Consider the following 21,444-nt stretch of genomic DNA (forward strand, 5'->3'; position numbering starts at 1 on the left):
AATCCAACTCTTGATGTGGTCCTCCTCACTAGACTAGATAAGTTGCATTAGCAAAATCCACTAATACTCAGAGTACCTGTTGACTTAATGTATGACCTGCATAAAATGATACAAGCCTACTGCAGTCCATTCCCTCTAACTCCTGCACAACTGGACAATGCATCTGTGCTGTATCTGGTTCAGTCTCAACCGCACCACAACAGGCTTGGATGATTGGCTTCTAACTGCATCCATTGCCTACAATCTCCAGGCCTGATCCTCAAGGGATCTGCGTGGACTTCAGATGGAAATTGTTGCTTAACTTGTAACCATCTGTCTGATATAGACTTCTAGCCACAGATTCCTCACCCTATAATTATCCCCAGATGTCAGAATAGATCCAGAAGGTTTTCTTGAGCAGTACCCCTGGGCACTGGTGTAGGAAGCTGGCTCTATATATACCATATCAAAATGAGATATAGTGTGCACAGAGTCCAGGGGTTCCCCAAGAGGCTTGACAGAGGCAATAATAGATAATACTAATGCTCTGTTTGTGGTAGTGTGGTTGAGCAGTTAGGCTTATCAGAGGGTAGTGTTAAACATTTGTTGTACACACACACAAGCAATAAATGAAAGCACACACTCAGTGACTTAACTCCAGGCCAATAGCTTTTTATATAGAAAATATTCTTTTGTTAATTTATTTCTAGAACTACAAGATTCATTTAGCAGTTAAGTACATTAAATGAAAGGTACTTTACACAGTAATACTTAGAACTTTGAATGGAATCAACACTGTACACAGTTTTCTTTAAAATGGCAAAAAGCTATTTTAAAAGTGGACACTGCAATTTTCAACAGTTCCTGGGGGAGGTAAGTAAAGTACAGTTTCTGAGGTAAGTACCACACTTACGGGTTCAGTCTCCGGGGCATAGGTAGCCCAGTGTTCAAGGTAACTGTTAGAAATGGGGTCTATTAGCGTGAAAGTGTACCTTGGGTGGGTCAAAAATAACCCCACACAGGCGAGTGTGCGCCAAAAGGGCTTGCGATGCGTCGATTCCACTCACGAGCGGGACCTTGCGTTTTCTCCTTTCGTCGAGTCGGGGCGCGTCATTTTTTCTCTCTGCAGGAGAGTGATGCGTCAATCCGGTCAGCACTCTCGGGTCCTGGCAGGCCTTGCGTTGTTTTTACACGCCCAGCGGTGCTTGCGTCGGAAATACAGCCGCACGATGATCTGAAAATCACACAGCGCACGTTGCGATCTCCCAGCCTCCGTCAGCGATCCTGCGTGTCGTTTCTCCAGCTCCGTGTGTTGATTCTTCGGTCGCATTTCAGGCGAGTGTCGAATTTCAGCCATGGAGCCGGCGGCGTGTCGTTTCTCCAGCCGCAAATTGGAGTCACGCCGATCTTTTCCCCGCATGGCGTTCTGTGCGTGGATTTCTTCCTCTTAGGCTGCCAGCTTCTCCTTTCAGGATCCCAGGAACTGGATGGAAACCACAGGGCAGAGTAGGAGTCTCTCCAGAGACGCCAGGTGCTGGCAGAGAGAAGTCTTGGTTGTCCCTGAGACTACAAACAACAGGAGGCAAGCTCTAAATCAAGCCCTTAGAGATCTTCACAAGATGGAAGGCACACAAAGTCCAGTCTTTTCCATTTTACTCTGGCAGAAGCAGCAACTGCAGGATAGCTCCACAAAGCACAGTCACAGGCAGGGCAGCTCTTCTTCCTCAGCTCTTCAGCTCCTCTCCAGGCAAAGGTTCCTTTTGGTTTCCAGAAGGGTTCTAAAGTCTGTAGTTTTGGGTGTCCTTCTTATACCCAATTTCTCCTTTGAAGTAGGCCTACTGCAAAGCAGAGTCTCTTATGATTGTGAAATCCTGGTATGCCCAGGTCAGGACCCAGACACTTACCAGGGGGTTGGAGACTGCATTGTGTAAGGACAGGCACAGCCCTTCCAGGGGTAAGTGAACACTCCTCCCCTCCCTCCTAGCACAGATGTCTGATCAGGAAATGCAGACTACATCCAGGCTCCCTTTGTGTCACTGCCTAGTGTGAGTTGCAACCTGACCCAGACAGGGAATCCACAAACAGGCAGAGTTACAGAAATGGTATAAGCAAGACAATGCTCACTTTCTAAAAGTGGCATTTTCAAGCACACAGTCTTAAAATCAACTTCACTAAAAGATGTATTTTTAAATTGTGAGTTCTGAGACCCCAAACTCCATATTTCTATCTGCTCCCAAATGGAATCTACACTTTAATCATATTTAAAGCTAGCCCCCATGTTAACCCATGAGCGGGACAGGCCTTGCAATAGTGAAAAACAAATTTAGCAATACTTCACTGTCAGGACATATAAAACACATTACTATATGTCCTACCTTAACCATACACAGCACCCTGCCCTTGAGGCTACCTAGGGCCTTCCTTAGGGGTGCCTTACATGTAAGAAAAGGGAAAGTTTAGGCCTGGCAAGTATGTACACTTGCCAAGTTGAATTTACAGTTAAGCAGTTAAGTACATTAAATGAAAGGTACTTTACACAATAATACTTAAAACTTTGAATGGAATCAACACTGTAAAACTGCAGTGGCTGGTCTGAGACATGATTACAGAGCACCTCATGTGGGTGGCACAACCAGTGCTGCAGGTCCACTAGTAGCATTTGATTTACAGGCCCTGGCACCTCTAGTGCACTGTACTAGGGACTTAATTTTAAATCAAATATGCCAACCATGGATGAACCAATTAACCATACAATTTACACAGAGAGCATATGCACTTTAGCACTGGTTATCAGTGGTAAAGTGCTCATAGTTCAAAAGCCAACAGCAGCAGGTCAAAGATTGGGATGACCCTGCATAACCAAAAAAAAGTCCAACAGTAACCTCAAACACCCAGCACCAGCAACACAGGGGCCGGTCAGGTGTAGAGGTCAAACATGAGCCAAAATAACGTGGACGCCTATGGAGACAGGGGGTACTCTGGTTCCATTCTGCTTGCAGGTGAGTACCTGTGCCATCGGAGGGCAGACCATGGGTGTTGGGAGGAGTACTGGAGGGGCCCCAAGTAGGCACAAAAAAACAAACCCTCAGCGGCACGGGTGTGGCCGGGTACAGTGAGCAAACAGGGCATTAGGTTCTCAATAGAACTCTATGGAGGGACCCAGTAGTCACTTAGGCGCTGCAGGCAGGGCACGAGGGGCCTCTTGGGCAAGCCACTGACTGGGCAAGGGTGAGGGCCGCCTGCTGGTCATTGCTGCACCAGTGGTCGGTTTCTCACAGGCCTGAGGGCTGCGGGTGCAGTGCTTCTCCAGGCGTCGGATAACTTTGTCCCGGGCAGTCGTGGGCAGGGGGTCCTCGGGATTCCCTCTGCAGGCATCGTCGTGGGGGTGCAGAGAGGTCAGCCCAGGGTGGACATGTGGTCCGAGTCGCCTGAGGGTCCTCCCTGGATAGTTAGTTTTTCTGGACACAGGCAAGGGGCGTTTGGTGCAGAGCAGTAGGACTCGCGCTTCTGGAGTGAGGTGAGAGTCCCTTTAAAGTTGGTTTCTTGGTCTTCTTTTTGGACAGGTCCGCTGCCCACTGGAGTTTCTTGGTCCTCGGTGATCCAGGCAGTCCCCTGGAGGCTTTCCAGGGGTTGCTGGTCCTGCAGGGCGCGTTGATTCTTTTCTTGCAGCTTTTCGAAGCAGGAAATGGGCCGGTAGGGCAGGGGCTGAGTCAGTTGTTGTCTCCTCCTCTTCTCTGCGTGGATTTCAGCTCAGCAGTCCTTCTTTCTTGAGGTCCTCAGGAATCTCATGATCTGGGTTCAGGGTCGCCCCTAAATAGTAAAAGTCGGGGTGTAGCCACCCTCAGGGGCAGTAGCCAATGGCTACTGTCCCTGAGGGTGGCTACACCCTCCTTGTGCCCACTCCCTTGGGGGGTGGGAGGGTGCACATCCCTATTCCTATTGGTCCTATTCCTCCAAAGCAAGATGGAGAATTTCTCAAGGAGCGGGGGTCACTTCAGCTCTGGTCACCTTAGGGGTGGACCTGGCTGGAGGGGTGACTCCTCCAGGGGGCAGGCATCTCCACTGGCTGGAGTGCCCTGGGGGCATTTTAACACCAGGGCCGAGCATTTGAGGCTCACCGCCAGGTGTTACAGTGGTAAGGTGTGAAGCACCTACACCCAGTGCAGCCTTGTTTCTGGCCCCAGAGAGCACAATGGCTCTCACCCCAGGGGGGCAGAAACTCGTCTCTCAGTGGCAGGCTGGCACAGACCAGTCAATCCTCCACTGAAGGAATGGGTAAAATACAGGATACATCTCTAAGATTAACCTCTGTGTGCAGTTTTTAATAAATCCAACACTGGCATCAGTGTGGGTTTATTATTCTGAGACGTTTGATAACAAACTTTCCAGTATTCAGTGTAGCCATTATGGAATTGTGGAGTTCGTTTTGACATACTCCCAGACCATATACTTAGTATGGCCACAGTGTACTTACAATGTCTAAGAATGGACTTAGACACTGCAGGGGCATATTGCTCATGCAGCTATGCCCTCACCTGTGGTATAGTGCACCCTGCCTTAGGGCTTTAAGGCCTGCTAGAGGGGTGACTTAACTATGCCACAGGCAGAGTTTTGTGTGCATGGCACCCTGAAGGGAAATGCCAATGTCTACTTTGCCTTTTTCTCCCCACCAACACACACAACATGCAGTGTCAGTGTGCATGTTTTAGGTGAGGAGTCCCTTACGGTGGCACAACACATGCTGCAGCCCATAGAGACCTTCCCTGGGTCCTTGGTACCACTTGTACCTTTTACAAGGGACTCATCTGTGTGCCAGGGGTTTGCCAATTGTGCAAACAATGGTACTTTTTTAGTGAAAGAACACTTGTGCTGGGGCCTGCTTAGCAGGGTCCCAGCACACTCTGTCAAGTCAGCATCGGTGTCGGGAAAACGTGGGGGGGTAAATGCAACAAGGAGCCATTTTCCTACAACTGGTAGGTGGCATCGCTCAGCTCGACATTGCATCATCTACGCCAGAAGTGACATGCATGGTGTCTGTATAGACACCACCCCAGGGTGCTGTCAGTTCTTTCCTTTCTGCGCCAGTCAGCACAGATCCAGAGAGGGATACCCCCATTAATTTTTTGACTGACTCTTTTTTTTGCATTTTTGTTGACATGTTTTTTCAAGCTCTCTCCTGGTGTGGAAGGTGTGTCTACTAGGAAAGCCTGCTTCAAGCCCTGCCACACCTCTCAATGACAGATGGTGACAGATCCACATCTTGTTTGCCTCTGGTGCCTCAAGCATGACCACAACATGAAGACCTGCGTAGACTGCTGTGCTGTGCACCCCAGGGCATTTAGGGAGTGGACCCTCAAGCTCCTTGCCGCTAGACTTGTGATGCTGCAGCTGTCTCAATCCTGGTGAAGAGGAAGGTCCCAGGATCAGTTGCAGAGCTGTAGCTCCTTGTTGCACTCAGTGGTCTCTCAGTGTCTCACAAAAAAGATTAAGAGGAAGAAGTTGAAGAGGTCTATGACTTCACCCCATTCGTTGAAGTCTTGCGATGAGACAAGGGAGTGTTACCATTCAAGGCCTGGCTCTGCAGAAGACCCTGCGCCTGGCCCTGCTCCATGCCTCCCAGAATGTCCGGGAGCCAGAGTGACCCTGCCAACTTAGTGAATTTTATAAGCCATGCACCTCATATTGGGAGGCCCATTCATGCTAGCGCGCACCTGGGTCCCAGGGGTTCGGGAGGGGCCCCTACTAGTTCTCTGCTGGCAGTTCTGCCCCGGGCACCAGTCGGGCAGCTTGGATCCACGGATGGATCCGAACTGGCCCTGGTCGTAGCATTTTGGCCCTCCCCGGCACAAGTCCCAATGTCGACACTCCTGGTGCTGCCATCCCCATTCTCATCCCTGACTCTGACATTGAGCCAGAGGGGGAGCGCCCGATGCTGACTCCGGTGCCGACGGGAGCAATAGGCTCCAGGCTGGAGCCTGAGCCCTAATCCAGTGGGATAGGACTTGGGGAAGATTTGGAGCGGCAACTGGACTCTGAAGAATTCCAGTGCCTAGACCCTAACATGGACTGGTGTTAAGCCTTGGCAGACATCAGTGGACTGGACACCTCTCCAGATTCTTGCATGGTCTCTTCTCCTACCGTGGTTATGGAGGACGGAGCCTCTTTTGCTATGGTGGTGAGAAGGGCGGCCGAGGTCGTGGGCCTTAGCCTGCCCTCAGTGGCAGTCAAGACTAACGTCTTGACAGAGGTGCCTCACCTGGTAGTGACCTTCTCAGAACTGCTTCAATGAAGCCCCAAGGGACATTCTTATTAGGACCTGTTCGAAGCCCAGCACGGAGTCTCCTGTGAACAGGACAGTTGCCTGCTGTCATCGCCCAGATGACCCCAATTTCCTCACACAACACCCTACCCCAAACAGCTTGATGGCACAAGCCTCCACATCCCTTGTAAACCCTGGCGCATTCCCTTCCATACAACTGGATTGGGAATCTGGGCGGCTGAACACCTTCGGTAAGAAGAGGTTTTCTTCCACCAGCATGGTACTGGGGTCTGTGAACACTGCATGCCTTTTGGGCTGCTACTGCCATGCACTGTGAGATTGGGTTGCATGCGTGCTTCCCATGGTCCTGGAGGAGGTCTGGGCTATACTCTCCCAAGAGATGGCAAATGGGAGAGAGGCAGCCAAGTTCACGGTCAGATATGGGCTTGACACAACTAGCTAGGCAGAGCAGTTTCTGTCAGTGGCCCTTTAGTTTAACTTCCTACCACCATGGTCAACCAGTGAGAGGCAGGATATGCTGTCACCTGCACCACTGGTCAATAACATCATACCGCTGGGTTTTCAAGTTGTCTGAAGGGGCTGCTCCCTCCCCTTCTTGACTACCCCTTCAACCATGCCACCTACTTGCAACAGGCTGACAGATGACTCTATCCTTACTCCACCAGGAAGTGACGGCTCTCTTGGCCAAGAGAGCCATAGAGAGGGTGCTGACACCAGAAGCAGGTTGTGGTCGTTATTCCTGTTATTTTCTGGTGCCCCAGAAGGAATGAGGCCTTCGTCCTGTTCTAGGTCTGTGCCCTCTCAATTTCATCCTCAAGAAGGAGAAGTTCAAATTGCTCACACTCCAGTCCTATCTGCCCTGGACCTGAGAGACTAGCGTTGGACTTGCAAGACACATTTCCACATTCCTGTCCTTCCTGCCCACAGACATTACCTGTGGTTCACGGTGGGCCACGACCACTTTCGAGCACTTTCAGTTCGTCATGCTCCCCTTTGGCCTTACCAGCGCCCCTTCGGGTATTTACCAAGATGATGTTGGTGGTTGCAGGTCATCTTTAGAAACCAGGGGTACCAGTCTTGCCCTATCTTGACAACTGGCTGTTGAAGGCAGGCTCGCCCCAGGCAGACGTCTACCACCTCCGGACTACAACTGACCTCTTACACTCGCTGGGATTCACTATCAACATGCCAATGTCACACCTGATTCCCTTTTAGATGATCCCTTTCAAATGGGGCTGTTCTGGATACTGTGTGATTTTGGGCTTATCTTCCAGAATGACGAATCCAGGATATTCAGGCTATTATAAAGTTGTTTCAGCCTATATCCTGGGTTCCAGTGAGACTGACTCGTAGGTTGCTGGGCCTCATGGCCTCCTGCATCCTACTTGTGACACATGCCCCCTGGCATATACGGACTCTGCAGTAGGACCTAAAGTTCAGTGGCCGCAGGATCAGGGGTATGGTCCAGATCTTGGAGGGAACTGGAAAATATCTACAGTGGTAGTTAACGAACTGTGATTGGGTCAGTGTCAGAACCCTCGCCTTTCCCCAAACAGATCTGTCAGTGGTGACATATGTGTCACTCCTGGAATGGGGCAGCCATCTGGGGGAGGTGGTGATCAGAGGCCTCCTAGTCTCCAGTGGAATCCAGACTCTACATCAACCTACTAAAGCTCCCACAATCTGGCTGTCATTGAAAGCCTCTCTACCTTCCATCAAGGGAAGACTAGTGCAGGTGTTCACAGACAATATCACCGCTGTGTGGTACTGCAACAAACAGGATGGGGTTGGGACGTGGACCCTTTGTCAATAGGCTCTGCGCCTCTGGACATGCCGCAAACTTCCGGGCATATCCCTGGTGGTTTAACACCTTGCAGGCTCTCTGAATGCCAGGACTGACCAGCTCAGCTGAACATACTTAAAGAAACACAAATTGCATCTTCATACGGATTTGGTGAAAGGTCTCTTTCAGCAGTGGGGAAAGGCTTGGTTAAATTAGTTTGCCTCCGCAGAGAACATGCAACATCAGAAGTTCTGAACACTGAAGTTTCCAAGGCGGCTCTAGTTCGGAGATCCTTTTGGTCTCGGGTGGAGCTCCAGCCACCTGTACGCCTTTGTGCCAATACCACTCCTGCCCTTAGTTCTCAAGAAGAACAGGAATGACAGGGTCCAAGTCATCCTTGTGGCTCCAGGCTCGGGACTGGACTCGGAGAGTTTGGTATCCTGAGCTATTGAGCATGGCCATCGGTCCTCCGATCAGACTGCCTCTTGCGAGAAGATCCTCTGTCACAGTAGCAGGGGGCGGCTCTCCACCTGAACCTGTCAACGCTCTGCCTTCATGCATGGAGATTGAGTGGGACTGTTGACCGCTTTCGACCTTCTGCCTGAAGTCTGGCCTCCAGGCGTCCCTTCACCAAGACGATACACGCCTGCCGCTGGGGCAAGTTTGTGACATGGTGTGCAGAAAGGCAAGTTGAGCCTCTTTTTGCTCCCCTTTCTCAGATCCTTTTGTTTTCTTTATTCTTTCTCTGCCAAGCAGTGCTCTGCTTTGGACAACTTAAAGGGCTGTCTTTCTGCCTTCTCAGGCTTTCTTTGGTTGCTAGATCAACTATCCCTCTTCAAATCCCCTGTTGTAAATCATTTTTGGAAAGGTCTGCAACACACGTTACCAGCTGCACCCTTCATCATCCCTCAATGGGACCTTAATCTAGTGATCACTTCTCTGATGTGCGATCCTTTTGAGCCACTGCATAACTGTTCTCTTAGACTCCTTACCATCAAAACGGCCTTCCTCATGGCAATAACATTTGCTCCAATTCGAAACCATTGTTGTCCAATCCTTTCCAAACTTTACCTCCAGTATTGTTTTCGATCGTGGTTTTCTCAGTTTCCCATCGACTCACCCCCCCCCCTCCCACACACACACACACCCTCCTCCCCCCCCCTCCTACACACACACACACCCTCACCCAATTCCCCCCCCCCCCCCCCCCCCCCCCCCCCCTGTTGACTTTGCCTGGGCAACTTGAGTTGGCTGCGGCCCATGCAGGCCTTCGACGTTCAATACAAGGTTTTCGACGTTCCCTCTGCACAATGTCCACTCGTGATGGAATGGATGCCTTTTCGATTTTGACCTCACTGCCATGCCCACGCACTGATCTCCACGAGGTTTGTAACTTGCACCTCTCCCCTGAACACAAGTCCTTTTAGTGAAACAAATCGCTGCATGACTGACAAGCTCGACTTTTTAAGATTTCCCGCCGCAGCCTCAAAGAAATACCAAAACTCTTAGAACCCAAGGATCCTTAAGAGGAGGTACAAGCACAGGTATTGATTGCTGATGAAGGCACCTTTTCCCTCGAAAACAGCTCAGGATCCAAACTGAAGATACAGGATCTCAAGCCAGGTCAAGTCATGAGTACTGAACCACCTCCACCTTCACCCCAACCTCACAAACCACCATAAAGGTTCACCTACCTACCCCAGGCTGGCCAAAGACTATCCTTGGGACGTCACTGCCTTCGAGCCATGGTCTGCACCAACCAGCTGCATCGGACACACCCAGCCTCTGTGCCAAAAAAAGAGCACAGGCCACACCCTCCAACTCCTACTTCAGGGTTGAGGTGATCTTTTGAGCCGAGACCATCAGCATTGAAACAAAGTTCCACCTTGACGCCGAAAATGCCAGCTTTGTAACCAAAACCCTCAACACCAAAAATACCCATACCAACAACTTCGGCGTCTGAGCCGAAATCCTATGCCTTTGACAAACATCCCCATGGGTCCAAGCCTGTGGAACCAGCGCCTCAGCGACTTAAAAAACATATTATGATACACCCGGACACTGGTCATATCATTACGAGACCACCTCACTCCACTGCAAAGCTAGAAAAGAGACAATCATCTTTTGAAGAAGCTTTGGAAGTACCACCACCACCACCAAAGTAGAGAAAGAAGGCGGACAAGGTCACAAGTCCAGTGCACGTCAGCCCACCATTACCTGCAGGGCTTCACACACAGTCACTACTGCCTTCACCTATAGAACACACATCATACTCTCCAGAGGGCTCTACTCATTCTTTGAGGGAGGAAAGGGAGATTAATCTTTCATCCTATCACACAAGCCATGGGATTCATTTGATGCAGACCCCGATCTTTATCCCGCTTAACCACATAAAACTTAAACCTATTGGACCTCATAGGCAAAGCTGCAGCCTTCCACAAAGTTCAGCTACACACAGAGCCTTTAGAGGACTTCTTCTTAATTGTGACTCTCACCTCCAGCCAACCCTTGGCACAATACCTGCCGATGCTCAAAGGCATGCTGCCCCACATGTATTCAACAACCCTGTTAGGCCTCAGGTCATCGACAAAAAATGCAAAGCATCACCCAGCGACCCCACATACTTAAATGGACAACTTCCACCTGATTCCCTGGTAGTTGCCACAGCACGGTAAGAGCGCTAACTCTCAAACATCTGGTGGGGCACCCCCACCTGATTTTATTTAAATAGATTATGTTTAAATTTAGTAACTTACATATTGACATCGAGTGAGCGTCATCCCTGGACATTTGCAGCATACGTTCAACATTCATGAATTGTTATACAGTAATTCCCATTGGCCTCTAAGGTCCCCCTCAGCCGCTCTCCCTTCCTTTTTCATCTTTGTTATTCTGAGTTATCCCCCCTCTGGCTCCCTTCCTCCCTGTGTCAGTGCCCTAATCTGTTCTCAAGTTTTGATTGGGTTTTTCTAGGTATATGGCAGGGCTGCATGGTGATGCATAATTGTTGAGGTGGGATGCAGTGGCTGTGACCTGAGTGGGATATGTCACAGTGTTTAATTTAGTTGCTGTACCTTTTCTCCTTTCCCATTGTTTGTTACGTCAGTGGTAGGGGAATGCGTTCTGGATCTCACGGGCGAGGATGCTCCTGACTGGGCTTCAGGGGCTTTAAAAGCATCCACCAGCTCCTCCCATGCTCGGGCAAGCTTGATCGTTTGTATCCCCTTCTTTGCTTCTCTGAGAAGTACTTCACCCTAATAGGCTGTCCATCTCTCTATTTCCCTACGCCATACCGCGGTGCGGGGTCCCCCGTTGCTTTCCAGTTACAAGTTATTTCCCTTTTGGCCTGAACCAATGCCAAATCCTGGAATCTACTAGTCACCTTCGTTTTAGATGTATGAGGGAATTTACCTATTTTACGATGTGCCATTGTGCGTGGTTCTTCCTTATCAATTACGTCCGGTACCTCTGCGATGACCATGTCCCAAAATCCCACCAGGGACGGGCAGTTCCAAAACGTATTGCCGAAGCTGGACCCCACTTTGTTGCAGCGTAGGCACTCCGCTGTCGCTGTGTGAAAATATTTATTGATGTGTTCTAGGGTGAGGTAGGCTCTATGATATAAAATAGTTAATCAGTAATTGTGCATTGTGGAAGGACTTTGGCAGTTGCTCTAGGTGAGCTGTGTATTCCTTGTCTGGAATGGGGGTCCCCAGTTCTTCGCCCCACTTTGAAGGGCCTCAAGTGGTTGTAATGTGTCCTCTAGAATCCTTTTATACAGACAGGAAACCGCCTTGATCTTCCCCGAAGAGAGGACTATTTACTGGCTAGTGGTCTGCGGCTTCGGCTCCACCCGACCGGCTTTCCAAAGTATACAAATGGATGCTGCAACCACTCTGTGGAGCAAAAAGTGGTGCTGAGAGATATTGAATTTGGTTTGGAACTCCTCAAAGGGGAGGAGTTCATCCTCCCGGTATAAATCTCCTACTTTTGTCACTTCCATCGTCAGCCATTCTGCCATCATAATCCAACTGCCCCCTTGTGAACTACTTTTCAGCATCGTGATGGGTTAATCAGGGGAGTATGGGATCTGCGTCATTGTTGTGTGTAGGCAGTAGTTCCAGCATTTGCGCATCACTTGGAGCTTATACGAGTTATTCCCTATCAAGCCCTCCACCCTTAGGAGCGTTCTGGTCAATGTTTGCAATGTGGGAGTAAAGGGTTTAATGAGTCTTGCCAGGGCCATTAGGTTGCCAACCACTGTACATACCACTGCAGCTGTGCAGCTAGATAGTAAGACTCAAACTCTGGCACTGCCATGCCACCATCTATCGATGGTCTCTGCAGCTTTATGAGGGCCACTCGTCTCCTTCCCATGCCCCACAGAAAAGACTGTAAAGTCACCATGGTATCTAATTACCTGAACCATGTTCAGGGGAGCCACAGGGGGAAGCACTGTAAATTAATAAAGTAGTCTGCGGAGGACGACCATCTTGAGCAGGGCCACTCTGCCGGCTAGTGAGAGTGGTAGAGTGCTCCAGAACTCGGTGCAAGTCTTTAATGGCCTAACTGCTTGACTAACATTACCCTCCAGTATGTCATTTTTATTGTGGTATATCTTTGTGTCCAGCTAGGATAGGCAGCTGGGTTCCCAAGTCAGCTCTCCCAGTTCATCCGGGGGTCACTTCCGGCTTTCAAGGGAAATAACCTAGATTTTTGCCAATTAATCTTGAGTCCCGACTGTTCTCCAAACGCTGGCAATAACTGTCTGGCCCCCACTTAGTCTAAGGATTTGTTCTGGAGATACATCACCAAGTCATCCGTTAAGAAATCTTTAAATGTGGTGTAAAATTTGATAGGCAGCCCATCGGTTCGAAGGGTTTTACCTTTTGCCATGTCTTTGATTGCTGTTTTTATCTCTTGAGGAATTATTTCTCAATCCAGCTTCTATGCCTCTTCCTGTGTGGTAGCTGGAAAGGCAATTTTTGCCAGGAAGTGATACAGGTCTGTCTCATCTCCTGCTATTGGCTCCTATAGAGCGCAGAGTGATAGCTATAGGACTCTGATCCATGTTTGGTGCATAGATGGTTACAAAGGCTATGTCACGCCCATTTAGTTGGCCGGGTACTACTACATACCGGCCTTCGGGAATCTGTGAGGTTACTTGTATGTTGAAATGGCACTCCCGGTCGGACCCAAACCAATGTTCCCCTGGCGTAGGCAAAGTACGTTGTATAATAAACCTGGCCTCTCCAGCACTTATGGAGGGCTGCTCCTTCTTTAGCTGTTGGCTTGTAATGGGCCCTATGGGTTCTGCAGATCCTCATCAATCCCCCATAGTCTGATCACCGTCACCGAGCACCTGGCATTTATATCATGGAGGCACAGTCAGATAATGTCAAGTGAGGTACCAGGTGTTATCACTGGGAGAACGCTGCACGTGCCTTCAGACGAGCGTATTATAGTATCAGAGTCTGAGGCTAGCAGGTCATCTTCCTCCTGCAGGTGCAAAGGGCTAGTTTCAGTGCTGCTCATTGAGGCCACCACATCTACCACCTTCTGTCTCTCCTTTTGCACTTCCTCTCTAGAGAGGGCTGTTACAGCGCCAGTTGTGGCACGTCACCTGAGTCTGGCCCTTGGATTGTGGGCGCGTTTCTGAGTAGATTCAGTTGAATGAATATTGTCTATCTAGCTCCACACCTCCTCCGGAGTTTGAAAGAAGTGTGTTCCATCAGCCGCTTCCACTTGCAGGTGGGCAGGGAACAGCATCAAATAGGATATAGGAAGTTGACAAAGTTTAGTTTTTGCCTCCTGGAAAGAGAAGCGCTGTTTTTGGACCTCTTTTGAGAAGTCTGGGAAGATTTGGATTTTGCCATTCTCCAGAATGAGCTCCTCTTTCTGTTTCACCTGCCGAAGGATATGTTCTCGGTGCTTATAAGGGAGTACTCTTGCCACCTCTGGTCTCGGGGATGCCCCCAGGGGGCTGGGCTGGGCTGTGCCGGCACTCTGTGCGCTCTTTCAAGTGTGAAAAACTGGTAGAGGCCTTCTTGTACAACCTCTTCTCAGAGCCAGCATTCTAGATAGCTTACCATGTCTCAATTTTCGACACATTCTGGGAGGCCTATGACTCTTATATTACGGCGCGACCTGTTACCTGCGTCTTCAGCCCTTCTCTCTGAGTATGGATTTTTGTTTCCATCATCTATCTGTATTTCCGGTCAGCACGGGAGTAACTGCTTTCATATCCTTCTCGGTTGTGGTGACTATCAGCCAGTCGGTGATGATCGACTTGCAGTATCCCCAGATCTGTTGCCAGCTAGTCCATTCTGGCCTCCAGTACTTCTCTACAGACCGTGATTGCCTTGTGGATATCCTGAAATGATGGCCTGCTTTCTTTTCCATGGCTGTCGTCTCCTATGCCTGTCTGTACCGTGAAATTGTCCCCCTCTGAGCACAAGTCTCTCTTATTGCCCCGCTCAATGTCTCTATCCTCCCAGTTCAGGCCCTCTTGGCCACGGCACAAAGTTCCTCAGACAGACAGGGTCTTTCGTTATGCCGTTCTCTTTAGTTGCCGCTCCCCGGGGGGGAGGGGGGTCATTCATTTCTCCTTCTTGCTGGCGTCCTCATTGCTTCATTGGGGGCCCTCCTGCACCAGGGGTCTCCGGCGACCCTGCGCTGCTCCCGACCCCTGGTCTGTGCGCCCCAACCCCTTCTCAGCCGGAATCAGCCAGTTGGGCCTGCACATGCCTCTTTTTCTTCGGCGGTGAGACTGCGTGCTACTGATCTGGGCGCTCTGCTCTTGCTCTTGCTCTGGGGGGGGGGGGCACCCATGCCATTACCTGCCCTGGTGCCTCCTCTGATGGATCCGTCACTCGCGTGCTGCTCACACTAGCAGCGCTGCGCCACGCCACTCTTACTCGCTGCTGGGAAGCCATTCATGCTTTTGATTCTGTTAGCCCCATGTGCCATCTTGAGTCCTTGTTGCTGCTTCGGGGCAATCCGCTCAGTTCTGACTGTGCCCGCTTTCCCTCTTCATCACTGGTCTGGGGGGCGGGGGCTCAAATTGTACATTTGTAGTCCCCTGTGTTTCGGGGGGGATGTCACTGCCTCATTTCATGTCAGGATGGAGCCAGATGGGGCTGCCGCAGAGAGCACACTCAACAAGCAACTCGCTCCATCGCTCTCTCCTTTCCACCCCTACCTCCCCCTCCAGCCCCCCCACCTCATAAGGAGAACAAGAAGATCAATGCCATGGGTAAGAGGGTGGCTGCTCAGTCCGCCAACCACTGGAGAATAGCTAATTCCATTGACCTACTATCCCGCTACAACAGAGCCTAATGGGAAGAGATTGAGAAGATCCTCCAACATTCCCAGAAGAGCTTGAGAAGCTGGCATACCAGATTGCCTCTAAGCTTATTTCTAACACCACAGTTCGCTGCACCCTCAACAATGCAGACACCTCTGCTAGAGGCTTCAACTCTAGCATCCTCCTTCAGAGACATGCCTGGCTTCAGGTGTCAGGTTTTAAACCTGAAGTCCAGCAAAATCTCCTGGCTGTTCCCTTCGACTGGGAACACCTTTTTGGCCCCTAGGTTGATACCTTTCCTAGAAAAAATAAAGAAAGAGGCCATGAGGGCATTGCAAACACAATAGCAACGCAGATCCTTTTGTCGCTCCTCTTATCGTGGAGGATCTAAAACCACATCCCCTAAAACCTTCACCAACTATCAGTGTCCCCGGAGATAGACCACCTCATGCAGGGAATACTACATAGACTCCTATAGGGGTAGCAGTTCCAAAGGTAGAGACAAGGGCAATTTCACCAAGCCCTCCGCCACTACCACTAAACCCTGACTTGCCAAACATCCCCACGCCCCGACCACACAAAACCTGTTGGGGGTTGAATGTAAGGGTTCTTCACCACCTGGCAGAATATCACCTTTGACCAGTGGATGGTGGCTATTATACAACATGGTAATTGTCTGGAGCTCACTTCCACACCTCCAAACATTCCACCTCGCAAACACACACTCTTGCCACAACATCAGCAGTTGCTCAAGCAAGAAGTTCAGGCACTCCTCTAAAAAGGGGCGATAGAACCAGTGCCAATACACCATTAAGGCACGGGGTTTACTCACTATATTTTCTTATCCCAAAGAAAGGTGGGTCCCTGTTAAAAATGGGGTTTCTGCTTGGATATGGTAGGCACCTCAGCCAGGTGGAACCCACCACTCTAGTCAGACAAGTAAGTTACACACCAAAGATAACCTCTGCTCACCCTCCGGTAGCTTGGCGCAAAGCAGCCAGGCTTCTCCTCAGTGGCAATGTGTAAAGTGTTTGCGAAACACATTCATAACAGTGACACAGTAAATACACCACAAAAGAGAACATGATTATATAAATATGTTTCTATATTGCATATATATCCTAAGACCAAAACGGACTCAATTCATAAATACTGTGCACATTATGCAATTTCTGACTTAGTACTCGTTATTCTGACATTGGAGGTATCCAAAACAGTATTTAAGAAATCATAAGGGCATGAAATGCAATAGTAAACCATGTAAATTACCAGTTGCTACTATAAAAACATGGAACCACAGGCATACTCTCCTGGTTATCCTGTAGAATGCAGTAGCATATAAGGAACACATAAATTATTATATAAATGCCAGTACTGTAACATTGTTCAGAGGCAAAACACATGAATGACCACAGAACCATAGGGCACGGCGCACCTGTGCTCCTATTAAACTTTATACAGGACTAGGAAGCACACATAGGTCACAGGAGCACCTGCGTGCCTATTACAGATATTATGGTAAACCACAGTTCTCTGCCATTGAACATGTTCCTAGCGGCAATCCCCTGCTGTGCCTAGGGCCCTTTATGGATGCAGGGAGGAAACCTGAGTCTGAAAGGGGGCCCACCACACCTTTGATCCAGGGGAACTGTGGGTAGTCAGGAATGGTATCCTTCTAGGTTTCCCCTATCTGGAAGAAATAGCGGCAACTGCCACGTGGTTCGATCCTTGGCTGGCTGTGTTCTCCTTTCAGCAGTGCAGCCTCCAGCGGACAACCCTAGGAGCGGGTCCAGCCGTCACCACAGCAACCCGGGCCACAGCTGCAGAGATGGGAAGTGGACAAAGTCCCTTCACTGTTGCAGCATGAAGCGCTACTTGAACGCACACAACAATCTTTCCTCGGAGCTTTGTAGTCTCACGCTTGTTAGAGAAAGGGGGAAGCGCTCCACACATGATCACCACGCACTGACAAATGAAATGAGGGGGCTAGAAAGGAGCAGTTGAGCACGGCTCCTTCTTTGGTTCATACTGACAGATAATGAAGCGTTCATCATGTGCTGCACACTAGCAAAGTGCTCCCCACGTGCAGGTCATGAAGTAGCGCAGAATGAAGCTGTCACTAGGCACTAATTGTAGGCAACTTTAGTGGCCTGATTCAGAGTCCCACTGCCAGTTCTAGGGCAACCCAATCCCAGGAGAACACTTTGAGGGGACCCAAAGTAGGCAGCAGTAGGCATGCAGACCAGCACAATAAACTAGTGGCGATCTCTTCTGGTAGCACCACAAAGCTTTGGCAGAACAAACTCAGAGAGCGGCAGGGCGACAACAGGAAAGCAATCTAGTGAGTCCTTTAGGCCACCCAGCAAGAAGCAGGTAGCATGGCAACAGCAGAAGAGAAGGACAGGTGAGTCCTTTGGACAGCGCAGCAGTCCTTCTGACAGATTCAGTCCCAGTTTCAAAAGTGCTATGAAAACATGGGGTCAGAGCCTTATACTCATAAATCTCTTTGATGTAGGGGGTGGCTACAAAAGAACCATTTCACGTTTACAACAACCCCCTTGCAACTCAGCCCTGGCTCCAGACATCAGTAGGGGGTAATTCATCCCTTTGTATGAGGGCAGGACACAATATTTTGACATGTAAGACGTGAACAACCTCTTCTAGCCTAGGAAGACTATCAGTATGCTGAAGGATGCAGTTGTATCTCCTGTCACACCCAGCCCTTCCTGTGTTGTGGCTGTCTGGAAAGTATGCACCAAATGTAGCTGTCGATCTGCCCGAGTTGTGGATTGGAGTCAGGCTGCAAAGCACGTAGAGTTATAAGCACCGGGCAGTGAAAAGGAGTGAAAACACCAGGGGTATTGAATACCACAGTGCTACTAGAATGAGGGTCATAGATGTTTGCGTTATTTGCCTAATTTTCCTCACTACGTACAGAATTGGGGGATGTGGAGGAAAAGCATAGTCAAAGATCCCTGAGCAGTTCCATCGATAGTATATTGCTCACCATCCAAAGAGGATGATACATTCACCTTGCTGCGGTGACATGCCATGAGTATTGCTCATTCGTGCATTTTGGGACTTTGCCACAATAACACATGACTGGGATTTATGCACACACCTTTTACGCAGGGTGGTTCTACTTCCATTTGTCCTCTGACAAAGCTGCATTTCTGTGATTGCAGCGCATGAGCACCCTTTGAAACACAAACTACTGTATAAAGTAAGCATGTACGACACCAACGTGCACGCCATTCATAGGCTTAAATCTATATTGTATTGCAGCAGTCACACAGACACCTGAAACGAGCCTGTGATTTACAGTACCAGGCATGTACAAATATGCACCCCCTCTTGATTACCCTAATTTACACACTACATCGATGCCAAGTATACTACTTAAAAATCAAGGCGCAAGGCCAAGGCAGATCGCACATACATGTCATAATAAAAATATGTTTTGTACCATCCAGTCTGTCCTTGGATGAAAGCATGAGCAGAATATGATGCTTTGGCTTCTATCTGACTGAGCTACATGTGGCAAGATGCCCAACAAAAGTATGTAACATAAGGGATTTATGACCAAGACTACACCACATCTCAAAGGAACCAGGGAACAGTTATGTTGACTTTCAAACGCATATCATTTCATAGTTTTCTCTGCTACTCTGATATCGTACACCTTGTCTGAATGCTAGAAAGGGTGGTTTGTTGTATTTCATTTATCAATGGTATCTTCAGTCCTGCAGACTGGAGGTGAGCCTAGAGCATTCAATTTACTACAGTGTCAAACGGTTTCTGTGATGTGCATTTTTGCATTGTAGTGCGTTTGTTACCTTCGTTCTGTAATGCATGCTACGTGTTCCTTTAAAGCGCTACTTCTGTTGAGTGTTGTGAAAAGGTTTGAGTTGTGTAAGATTTTAGGCAGTGTTGCATCATAACATGTTTGTAAACCAATAACTTCATTAATATTGAAGCATTTATTTGTATTATGCCCCTTGCTGTCCTAACATTTAGAGGTGTGCGACATTTTGAAAACTGCTTTTTGCTGGAACTTGCTGAAAAATTGGTTGTAAGGAAATCGCTCATTTTAAAGTAATTGAAGATGTTTGCAAGGGGACTGTTTCAAGAAGAACATCTCTCGTGCAACAAGTATCACAAGCCGTTTTTTGCTCCATCTAGCCAACGTGTGGAAAACGGTTGTGTGGAATTTTGCACTCACCAAATTTCTTGAAGTTAAAGTCAGCAGATTTTGCATGCGTAATAACATTTTTCTACAGGCCTATTTATGTTTGATGTTCAGTGTTTAAAGACCAGTCATAAATGTGAACTTAACCTTTTTCGCTTTACTAAATACATTTTTTCATTAAATTCTTGTTTTTCTTCTAGGGATTTTCTCTTACCCACTGATCGTTTTCTATTGAAGTGAATTGTTACCTTCAGAAAACCTGCACTTGAATTTGAACTGATGGATTCTCTATTTGACATGACCTGGTAGCCATGGAATGTGTCTTTGACGAACCGCAGCATATTGGACACGTATTTGCTGCATCAGCGATAGGATTGCAAACCATAACACTTTAACTTGTATTTCTTTGTTCGCTACAGATTTGGATAGCATTTCAGGAACTTGTTTCTTGAATATTTCACCTTTTAGTCCTTCTTTCCAGTCAGTTATGCCCGAATTCCTTCTCACAACAGGCCTGATTTCAGGCTCAGTTTAGTTTGGCCCCTTATTTCTCAATGAATTAATTTATGGTATTGTTTATTAGGAGATCAGGGGGTTAAAATGAAGTTGTGTACACTACATGCACCTGGCGAGGACTTTAACTTGACACTAGTGTAACCTCCTACTCATGCATTTGAGAGGAGAGTCCTGAGTTTAGTTTGTAATAATTCTACTTTTTCTGATTGCAAATATAAACAAATATGGATGTGTAAATTGAAACCGGCTGCACGGGCTTTCCATATCCCATAGAATGGTCACAATGTAATTGCATTACAAGTACCGGTTACCCCCAGCAGTACTTCTAGGACGGTAATTGTGCTCAATTAGAGCTATGTTACCGCACCACATACACAGACGCCTAATAAATTCATTTTAATCAACATCCTCAGTCAGTTGATTGCTTCAGAACATGATTTGGCTTAGTAAGCATTCATTTGTTATTGGAAAAATAATTGTTGTGCTTGTCGTGTTGTCAAGAAACCTTTTTCCTGCAGGACTGCGCTTTGGGAGAAAGGGCAGTATGGCAAGGATATACTTGTAATGCATTTATGTGAAGCTAGACGTAATACCATTCTTACCAAATACCGAAAATCTGCCTTTGTGAAGTGTGCCATGATGTACCATCATCACATTTCTAAACAATGATTAGGACTGCTCCTGGATAAAAGCTATGTCAGTGGCAGCCTCACATCATTTATGAGTACCTTACATGTTTTTTTTTTATCATGTTGTTTATAAAAATATTTTTGATGTAGTTATCAGGAAGTTGAGATTCAAGAGATGTGAAATAAGACTTACGTTTTTCCAGCCCTTTCTCCAGGGGTGTTGATGTGAGTTTATCAGTATTATGTGCTGCTTCAACATGTGATTAATGTTTTGCCTGGTTCTTAAATTGAAAGTCGGTAATTTCTTGAAGTACAATAAAGTTTTAATATTTTCTTCTAAATTATGTGTTTCATTCCTACACTCAGCACATGGATCAAAAAGTGGGAGCTTTGACTCTAAGGATAATATTCTCTGCAGATTGTTCTACAGAAATCCACACAATATAATGTTTTTGTTCCACTAAACAATCACTAAAGTACATCTAAACAGTATCTCTTTAAAGAGAAAACATCTCATATACATATGCTAACACAAGCTTTTCACATGGACTAATGAAATGTTTTGTTACTGACAGACCAGTGCAAGCCCAGGGTAACCCATAGAACAAACCAAGCTCTTTATATGACACTTCCACACATTGAATTTCACCCACCAGCCCCGAATCTCTTCTTATGGTTCATGCACTTGTAGATCCTCATCCATGTGCAAGAATAATTGTGTTGCATTAAATTGTGTACTCTTCTCTCATCTTTGCTTGCTAA

At 48.1% G+C, this 21,444-nt stretch overlaps 1 protein-coding gene across 1 annotated transcript in view; it reads left to right on the forward strand.

Annotated features, from left to right (window-relative positions):
- Positions 1–21,023, forward strand: part of TSPAN6 (tetraspanin 6) — a 151,729-nt gene extending 130,706 nt beyond the window's left edge. Inside the window, exon 8 of the mRNA XM_069212805.1 lies at positions 19,738–21,023. The gene's annotated coding sequence lies outside the window, so the exon portion shown is untranslated. The remainder of the gene's footprint in view (positions 1–19,737) is intronic.
- Positions 21,024–21,444: the final 421 nt, after the last annotated feature.

This window comes from Pleurodeles waltl, chromosome 2_1 (genome assembly GCF_031143425.1).
Source record: "Pleurodeles waltl isolate 20211129_DDA chromosome 2_1, aPleWal1.hap1.20221129, whole genome shotgun sequence".
NCBI classification, from domain to species: domain Eukaryota; kingdom Metazoa; phylum Chordata; class Amphibia; order Caudata; family Salamandridae; genus Pleurodeles; species Pleurodeles waltl.